Genomic DNA, 8,740 nt, shown 5'->3' on the forward strand with positions numbered 1-8,740 from the left:
CCCAATGACATAGATGGACCCGACGACTCGGACGGGTCAAACTATCCAGACGAACCCGACGAGCCCGACGAACCCAAAGGTTTGGAAGGCCCGTCCGAGTCGTCGGACCCGTCTAGGTCGTCGGCTCTTCTAGGTCGTCGGGCGCGTCCGGGTTGTCAGACCTTTCCGTGTTGTCGGGCCCTTCTTGATCGTCAGGTTTCCAAATTTATCATAAATTCAAAACATAATTAAGCCTAAAATAAATATCGTTAAAATTAAATTTTATCTCACAATAAATTCAATTTTTTTTTCCAAACAAGAAATTGAAATGTAAGGTATTTTAATTTCCTTATCCAAACAAATTATTTAAAAAATGAATGGAATTTGATTTCAAACAATTCAAATGCAAAGCATTTCATTTTCTAAGCATTGTTGAAATGCTCCATCCAAACACAAGGTCAATGTCAGTAATGCAAGAAATTTGGCCACATAGAGAAGTATTGTCGTAATAAAAATAAGCATCACGCAAACTTTGCTGAAGAACATAATCAGGAGCAATGCTTATTTTATGCCAACCAAGAATCTCCTAACGGAGGAGAAAGTCGGTACTTAGATAGTGGATGCAACAATCACATGGCCAAAGATCAAAGCATTTTCAAAGACATTGATAAATCTGTCAATGTCAAAGTTCGACTAGGAAACAATGCCACAGTGGAGTCTCAAGGCAAAGGAACTGTCATGGTGGAGACAAAGAAAGGTACGAAATTCATCAAGGATGTTTTACTGGTTCCCAATCTTAAAGAGAATCTTTTAAGTATTGGCCAAATGATGGAGAATGGATATTCTCTCCACTTTGAGAAAGATACATGCAAAATTTATGACAGTAGAAAGATAGAAATTGGCCAAGTAAAAATGGAGAAGAGAAATAGAAGCTTTCCCATAAGCTTCAAACCTGGAACTAATATTGCCATGAAGGCAAAAGTTGATGACTCGTGGCTTTGGCATAGGAGATTTGGCCACTTCAACACATATGCCTTAAAGCTTCTATATAAGAAAAACATGATGAGAGATCTTCAATGCTTAAAGGAGAATAATGAATCATGCGAAGGATGTCTCCTTGGTAAACAACATCGATTACCATTCTCGACCGACAAAGCATGGAGAGCAAAAGACTTACTAGAGTTGATCCATACTGATGTTTGTGGACCAATGAAGACGCCTTCACATCATAACAATAGGTATTTCATCCTCTTCATTGATGACTTCTCTAGAATGACATGGGTCTATTTCTTAAAGGCAAAGTCAGAAGTCTTTGGAATATTCAAGAAATTCAAGGCCCTTGTTGAGAAGCAAAGTGGAAAACAGATAAAAGTAGTTAGAAGTGATCCTGGAAAGGAGTATACATCTCGCGAGTTTGACAAATTTTGCGAAGATGAAGGCATAGAAAGACAACTCACAGTCGCATATACTCCACAACAAAACGGTGTATCAGAAAGGAAAAATATGGAGATGGCAAGATCAATGCTAAAAGAGAAAGGTATGCCTAACACTTTTGGGGCTGAAGCAGTCTACACTGCAGTTTACATTTTAAACAGATGTCAAACTAAGGCAGTCAAAGACAAGACTCCTATTGAAGCTTGGAGTGGAAGAAAGCCATCAACCAAACACCTATGAGTATTTGGATCTATCTGCTACATACATGTTCCTGATCAAAGGAGGCACAAGCTTGAAGACAAGACTATACGAGGAATATTCTTGGGATATAGCACACAATCAAAAGGCTATCGAGTTTACAACCTACAAACAAAAAAGCTCGTCATTAGTCGAGATGTTGAAATTGATGAAAATGCTTCTTGGAATTAGGAAGAAGAAAAAGTTGTTAAAAGCAACACTTTAGTCCCAGTGCAACAATATCAAGAAGAAGAAGCTTCATGTACGCCTTCTCCACCTCCATTAGAAGATTCTTCACTAGAGTCCACTCCAAGACGAGTAAGATCTTTGGTAGACATATACGAAACCTGCAATATGGCCATGATTGAGCCTAACTGCTATGAGGAAGCATCAAAGCAAGAAGTATGGGTCAAGTCTATGGAAGAAGAGGTTAAAATGATTGAGAAGAATAACATTTGGAAGCTCGTAAACTGTCCTCATGGAAAATACATCATTGGAGTGAAATGGGTATATAAAACAAAGCTCAATCCTGATGGAACTATACAAAAGCACAAGGCCAGATTGGTTGCAAAAGGATACTCACAACAACTAGGAATCGACTACAATGAGACATTTGCTCCAGTTGCACGACTAGATACAATAAGAGCTCTAATAGCCATAGCAGCACAAAAAGGATGGAACATCTATCAACTAGATGTCAAATCAGCCTTCCTAAATGGAGTGCTCGAAGAAGAGATTTATGTTGAACAACCTCAAGGCTTCATTAATAAAGGCAATGAAGGCAAAGTACTAAGACTAAAAAAAGCCTTACACGGCTTGAAGCAAGCTCCTCGAGCATGGTATAGCAAGATTGATCAATACTTCATCGATCAAGGATTCAAGAGGAGCAAAAGTGAGCCAACACTATATATTAAAGCACAAGGTCAGTATCACCTCATTGTCTCCTTATATGTCGATGATCTTATCTATACAGGAAACAATTTGTAGATGATAAAAGAATTTAAAGAAGACATGATGAAGGCATTTGAGATGACCGACCTTGGGTTGATGAACTATTTCCTCGGTATAGAGGTGAAACAACAAGAAGACGACATATTTATCTCTCAAAAGAAATATATTGAAGCCCTATTGAAGAAGTTCAAGATGTATGACTGTAAACCTGTCGCTACTCCATTGATGGTAAATGAGAAACTACAAAAAGATGATAGAGCACAAGAAACAGATGCATCACGCTACAAAAGTTTGATTGGAAGTCTCTTATATCTCACAATCACAAGACCAGACATTATGTATGCCACAAGTCTTCTATCAACATTCATGCAAAAGCCAAGTCAGATTCATTATGGAGTAGGGAAAAGAATTTTAAGATATTTACAAGGCACAAAGGAGTTTGGAATATGGTACAAAACCATTACTAACTCAAGGATCATTGGCTACACCGATAGTGATTGGGCAGGATCAATAGATGACATGAAGAGCACCTCAGGCTATGCTTTCTCGCTTGGATCGGGAATATTCTCTTGGGTGTCAAAGAAGCAAGCCACAGTTGCACAATCAACCGTTGAAGCAGAATATGTGGCAGCAGCTGAAGCAACAAGTCAAGCTATATGGCTTCGAAGAATACTCAAAGATATGGGAGAAAAACAACGTGGCCCTACTACAATTTATTGCGACAATAAGTCAACTATTGCAATGACAAAGAACCCAGTGCATCACAGTCGAACAAAACATATAGCAATTAAGTACCACTTCATCAGAGAAGCGGAAACAAATATGAAGATACGACTTGAGTACTGCCTTACCAAGACCAAGGTTTGAACTACTATGCGCTATGCTTGGAGTTACCGAATTTGCATCAAGGAGGAGTATTAAAGTATAATGCAAATTCTAGAACAATCTAGAAAAATCTAAGATAGAGTTATTGAAATGTAATGAAACTTCTAGAGTATTGGAGAAAAGCTTAGTATTGGAGAAAAGCTTAGAATAGGAAGAAAAATCAAGAACATTCTACTATGTAGAAAAATCTAGAACTATTTGCTCAAGTTCTAGCTAGAAGTTTCTAGAATAATCTATGGGTCTATAAATACCCCATGTATCCTACCATTTGCAACAAGAAGAACAACTAACACAACATCCAATACAACTACTCTCAACTACAAGATACATTTCTCCAACTACTACTTTCACACTCTACTATCTACACATTTTCTCTATCCCTTCAACTATCCCCTTCACAACCTCAAAATACTAACAATTTTGTTCCGTTGTGTCTGTACATAGATTGCCATGCTGACAAAGCTGTGTGGAAGAGGATCCTGTATTACCTCCTGACATGAAGCAAGTTGTGATTTCCCTCTCACAAATCCTGTTGTCTTCTACTGAGTGGGGAGCCACTCTTGCTGGAAATAGCCAGGTATTCAGTGCTCTTGTCCAAGGAAGATAATTTACACACCAATGTCATCATTTCCTCCCACTACTTTATTATCTTCCCCTCTCCCTTTACCATAGAAATATAATAAAATATGAGCTAAGACTTCACATGGAACAGATGGGTCAATTGTATTTTACAAGATAGTTTTGAAAATTAAAATATGTTGTGATGGAGTTGAGAAATGATTTCTTTGCACTCTGATTGTAATTTCATTAATATACATATGTGTACTCATTGATTACTTGCATTTTTTATACCCTTCACAATGGCCAGATAAGGCAAGGCGTGATGCAATTCCCACATTTTATGGTTGTAATGTAAGATTTGTCCAAAAATGTTGCTTCATGTTGAATCCCCGCTAGAACAAGGAGTCTTTTCATGCTCCCAAATACATGTTATTTTCTCTCGAGATAATAATAATATTTCAAGGTTTTGAAGTAGTTATTGTTTTTAATATGGTAATGGTATACATGTGGATGTTTCTATATGAAATTACAATACAGACAAAATCAAAGGTAGTAGAACCAGTGTTTGTAGCTAGCTCAACATATAAAACACTTGATTCCATTTATTTAATTTAAGTACTAATTTTCATAATTTAATTTTTAGGTATTAATATTAGTAAAATTAAAAAAAATATTTATAAATTATTTTATAATTTAAAAATAATTTAAAACAAAATTATATATTTTTAAAATTTTATTATAAATTTTATTTGTGAAATTTCTTGTAATTGCAATTAACAAAACAATATTTGTGAGGGATTAGCTATAGGTTAGGGACACTAGAGTTGCAACAAACTAGCTACGAATTAGTGTCAATAAAATTCCGATAAATTAGCTACAGAAACGATAACAAAATTGTGACAACAAATTTGCGATAAATTAGCTACGAATTAGCAACAACAAATTTGCGATAAATTAGCTACAAATTTATGAGAGCAAAGTTGGGAGAAGATAACTATGAATTAGCAAGAACAAATTTGCGACAAATTAACTATGGATTAGCGAGAAAAAAAAATGCGACAAATTGGCTACGAATTAGTGAGAGAAAAATTGCGCCAAATTGGCTACGAATTAGCGAGAGAAAAATTGCGACAAATTAACTACGAATTAGTGAGAGAAAAGTTGCGATAAATTAGTTACGAATTACCAAGATAAATGTTGCGACAAATTAGCTACGAATTAGCTAGAAATTCTAAAACTTTACCACTTCATTTTAACGAGGAACTAGCGAGGGATTAGGGACGAATTAGCTACGAAATAGCGAGAGATTATATCCTTCTCTAGTTAGCTACCTGGATTTAACTACGAAACATTTCCTAGCAATTTCATAATTATTCTGTAGCAAAAGTTGTTAGCGAAGAATTAGCTGCGGATTAGGTAAGAATTTTGTCGTAGCTAATATGCAATTTTTTTGTAGTATATTAACTCTATTTAAAAATAAAATAGAAACTTAGTTGAGTAAAACATATATAAGAACAAAAATGAATCATAGAACTAAATATAGAGTAAATTATTAATTAAACCTTTAAAAAACATGGAATGCAATACAATGCATCTAATATGCTTGACATAGCAAAATATATATTTCTCCCATTTTTATCATAATCAGCAAAGGGTACAATTTAGTCCATCATTTTACAACAATGAAGGTGATGGTATAGGTGGTGTTTTCAATATAGAAGGTGATGTTGTGGGTAGGGATAGAGTAGAAGGTTACACCGTAAATGCTCTAAGTAGTTCTGTTATTAACTCTTGAAGTTATGACAAAAATATTGCTACAAAATTAATCATTATATTTTGCTTTGTTCCATCTCAAGTAACTAATTAAGATAAAGCCTTTTGTGTTGTTCTTTGATGGTTTCTTGGATTGCCAATTGAATCAAGTCTAATATGTTTGTAGATGTTACACGAACTAGAATCATTGGTATGAGTGTTGAGCCTTGTGATTTAGAGGAAGGAGCATCAAATAACTGCAAGTCTTGCACATGATTTGTAACAACAATATCTTCCACTTGAGCTAGAGTGTATGTTTCATCTTTGGTTTTAGCTTCTCCAATAGTGTTTACATCAACTTTAGCTTTTGAATCAACTTTCATTTTCACTTCATCTTTGACCTTCTGAATAGTTAGCTTCTGATACTCCTTCAGTATTTTCCTATCATGCTTATTAGCTAGATGTTTGACATTTAAAGAAGCTTTTTTCATATCTTTTTTTACAAGAGCTTATAATCTAAGGAGATACCAAATAATAACCTTGGACAACTACACCTTAGGGTTCTTATGAAGCTCCTACCATAGATAGAAACTAAATTCCTAGAGGAAAAAGGTGGTAGCTTTGTTGTGCAAGTATGTCTCAACTAGTAGAAAAATACATAGATTTATCAATGCAACCATGTAGTTCTTAATATGAGAAGACGTTTAAGACGATGTATTCTTCAAATAATTAGTCAGTAATGTATGAAACATGTGCAATTGTTTAATGTGTTGGTTGAGGCATAATAATCTCAAACCCTTCTTCTTCCACTTATTTGAGCTTTTTCAAATTCATTAGTGGAAGGTGAAGGTACATGGAATTATGACAAGTCTTTGCACCGAATAATTTTGACCATTTTCCTTAGCTTATTTTGTTCTCCATGAATCGACTTTGACTTTACAATTTAAAATAACCACTAAAAATAAAACGTAAGTTTTGAAAGAATAATATATAACCAAATGTTAAATAATTTGGTACTATTAACACAATTGTAGATCTTCTACTCTAACGAGTTTAACTTGGAATTGGCAATAATGCAAAACTAACTTTTTATGACAAATTATTATGCCAACCATAATCCATCTGACATAATAAGTGACATGGTAGCAAAATTATAAATATAACAAGACTTTCTGTGTCAGTCATGACTACAATCGACATAAAAATAAGGGGGGTGGTAATTTTGTAATAAAGTAGAAGAATTTCTATGTCGATTAATAACATGTTTAATTTCCTTCTTCACCCAGCATTCTTGTGTTGCACTCAGACTTTCCTCTTCTAGCTCTCGCAACTCTTTCGTTTGGTAAGTGCGTGTTTTCCTCTCATTTAGGTTTTCTTCATTCATATTGAGATCAATGTAGGTGTAATAATGTTCTTATTATGTTTGTTGTGTTTGCTATGTCGGTGCCTAAGTCCCAAACCTCCTTGGCAAAGAAGTAGGCGACGAGAGTGGTATTGGAGGCAAAGAAAGGGGTGGTGAGAATGCAGACCTTGTAGATGAAAACGAAGAGGCAGAGAAAGTGAAATAGGGAGTGAATGATAACGACGGTGAGCATGGGGATGGGGTAAAGCATGTTGCCTATGAAGAGGCGCGTGATGAAGGCAAGGACGTAGATGAGGATGGGTGTGGCGTTATGGGTGAGGAGTTCCTGCTGCTTGGTCTTGAGCTTTAAGGTTTTGGGAGCAAGCCGAAGTTGATGGAAGGTTTGAGAGAGAAAGTGGGACTTTCTATGTCGGTTGTGCAATAACCAACATAGAAAGTGGAAAAATTTATATGCCAATTGTATCTATGTTAGTTCTAGAACCGACATAAAAATCCATTTTTAACTAGAGCATAGGAAGTCTTCGTTGCGCTAGTGTGGCATTAGAAAAGACACATTCTTAAGAAAAATAAGATACTAAAAACACATGTTTAATAGGTTTTATCCATGAGTGATAATAAATAAATGGAAGGGTCCTTATTAGGAGTATTATTTATGACATAACCCATTTGTGGTCCATGTTCATTATTTATGACAAAACTTGTGTCCTTATTAGGAGTATTATATAGGATAAACGAAAGCATGTGAAGGATTGTTGATTTATAAACGAGTGTTTATGATTAATCGTACTAAACCAAAGGGTATTTGAAGAACATTCTAGGTGTAGAAAAAGAAAGGAGCAAATTGAATACAAAGAACCTACGGAGAGAATTATTACATTTGCAATTCATTTATTGTTTAATCGACTCTATAAATTTGTAATAAAGGGGTGAGTTGAGAGTCTATATGTTTTTGGTTGTACTCTTCTAAAACACATAAGCACACATTAAATGTTGTTTGTCTAATTTGAAAATTGTTCATTCTTAGGAATGGTAAGTAGCAACCAAAGACGTTATTGCATTTCTAATTACTACAAGTTTAAACATGACTAAATGGATTTAGTACTTAAAGGTGGTCATGGATTGGTCTATTCAAAATTCAGTTTAGATTTAATTTAAATCCAAAAAATAGATTGGATCTATAATCTAGATACATTTTAATTAGATTAATTAAATTTATACTTTTTTAATCCAATTTAAAATTTGATTAAATCTAGATTAAAACCACTATTTTAATTAGATTAAATATAGTGAGATCAATTCAATATACCCGACTATTAGGTCTATTAGACATGGGTTGCGCCAACTCGCTTTTACCTAGACCCAACGTATCTCGTGTTAACCTAGGTCAAGTTCACTCGGCTTGACTTGGCTCCATCCAAGTCTGGGCTGACTTGAATTAACTCGGATTAACTTGTGATTGTGTTGACTCAACTCGACTTGGGACCATGCTGACTTGACTCAAACTTGGTCTAGAATGACTAAACTAGACCATACACCTAGGAATACTTGGTTCAACCCTTCGTTCAAGCTAACTATTCT

The sequence above is a fragment of the Vigna unguiculata genome, chromosome 1, assembly GCF_037176805.1.
Source record: "Vigna unguiculata cultivar grain cowpea cultivar isolate G323 ecotype 2 chromosome 1, ASM3717680v1, whole genome shotgun sequence".
Taxonomy (NCBI): domain Eukaryota; kingdom Viridiplantae; phylum Streptophyta; class Magnoliopsida; order Fabales; family Fabaceae; genus Vigna; species Vigna unguiculata.